Raw genomic sequence first — 2,056 nt, forward strand, 5'->3', positions numbered from 1 at the left:
GCTAGTTTTTTTTTTTTCCTGCCCCCCCCTTCCACATTTCCACAGGAAGTGTAATTTTTACTGTACTTTTTGGTACCTGTTTTGATTCTAATGTATTGTAAGGGTTGTATTTTACATGTGTGCTGGCTTTACAGGTTGGGAATCATGGCGCTGTAAAGGAGCTTTTTTTGACAAATAAAACAAGTTTTCAGTAATTTTTTTTTTTTTTTTTTCTGTTTTGCTCTGATGCTTCCACGTTCTGGGGTGAATTTAGCCATTTGTTTAAGATTAAAGTTCAGTTGTCGAGTTTCCCTTCGGTATGGAGTCGGTTCTTTTTACTTTGGCTAAAGATAAATGATCAAATGTAAACTGTTTTCATTGAAATCCTGAAAAAAAGGTTCAATTTTTGGGGATTTTTCTCTAGTTGATAAAGATTTTCCATTAAAACTATTTTATTGATGGAGGCAAAGTTTTTGAAACTGGAGGCAAAAATCATTTCATAAGCAATCGACTATTCTAAGATAAATGTATTCATACATGTTTAGGATTTAATATCAGAAAAACCCCAAAATTGAAACAAAGCTACGACGATCATTTTTAACTTTGAATTGTACCTTATGCTAATTCCAAATATGCGACAAACTCAACTGATTTTGGAATCTAATTTAAAGTAGAAACTTTATAATTGGAGCAGCTTTCAACAGGTTAATGAAAACTGGACAAAATTATTTAAATTTTACATTTTGAATACAAGAACGCCAAGACATTTTGGCTTAAATGTCTCACTTTAAAGTAATAGCCACATTTGGTGGTCGAGTGTCCACCTGAGGCTGTTGCATTGTGGAGGAAAATTCACATTCAGGATAGGGGTCACATGAAAAGGACCAGTTCCACAAGCCCTGGTGGGACAGCTAAAGTCCCTTAGGCTATATTTTCTGTTATTAAAAGGCATCAATCTGTATTTTTTATTACATGTGAAATTGAAAGCTAAGAATGAAGACGGGGGGATCCAGGTGCTTCACTCAACCTCACAGGTGATGGATGAGCAGCAGGTGATGGAGCCTCCATGGAAGCACTTTCTGTATCTTCAGAAGATCATGAGATTTCCACAGTTTTTAGTTCTTTCTCTTGAAGGTTCAATCGTGTAAAGCTGGAAAAAATACAGAAGGCAATTAAAACCCCGTGTGTCAGACTCTAAGCCTCAGGTAAATATGGTGAAAGTTTGCTGCCTCTATATCAAACTTCACGGCAAGTTTTGCAGCTTTTGCTGTTTGTGTTGCTGAATGCGTTTTCAGTTGCACAGTGAATCCTTTGAGCAGTTTCAAATAAGTTAAAGAAAATCTTGTTAAAACAAAGTCTTGTTACAGAACTTAGTCTCAATTTTCTCATTATTTTACAGCATTTTAAAACCAAATGTGTAACAAAATGTTCTTGACACTCATTATTTAGAGAAACGTCTAAAGGGTATATACTGTGAGGCATGGTGATATTTTTTAGAGAAGTGAACACTTTAAACCAAAGCTTAATTATAAATATGATTAAAGTCACGTTGGCTCATAGGTGCTACCCACCGTCGCCGCCCTCTTCTGACCGTCGTCACTGACTGGGCGCCGTTTTCTCTCCTTCTATCTGTCCATTCGTGGTCAGAGCTGCACATGACTAATGTAGAACAACCCTTTTCAAAATGGCGCCTCATTTTTCTTTTTTTTTAGTCTCCATAGGAACCTTTTTAATGTTTGGTCACCTTGAGGTAACAAACTGGTTAGAAGAATTTGCAAAAGTATATTTTTGGATTTCAATGGCAATAGAGGTTTTTTTTTTACGACTTTACTAATATGTACATATCATATTACATATTGTTTCTTTCAGCTGTAGCCAGGATGCCTTGTATTAAATATCTGCTATATTCTGGGAAGAAATGTGTGAGCAACAAGGAAATTCCACTTTTGTGTGCTCATCATGCTAACACCGTTCAAAATCTATAAACTTCCATCCATCCATCATCCATTCATCATCCATCCATCCATCCATTCATCATCCATCCATCATCCATTCATCATCCATCCATCATCCATCC

The sequence above is a fragment of the Oryzias melastigma genome, linkage group LG14 (genome assembly GCF_002922805.2).
Source record: "Oryzias melastigma strain HK-1 linkage group LG14, ASM292280v2, whole genome shotgun sequence".
NCBI lineage: Eukaryota > Metazoa > Chordata > Actinopteri > Beloniformes > Adrianichthyidae > Oryzias > Oryzias melastigma.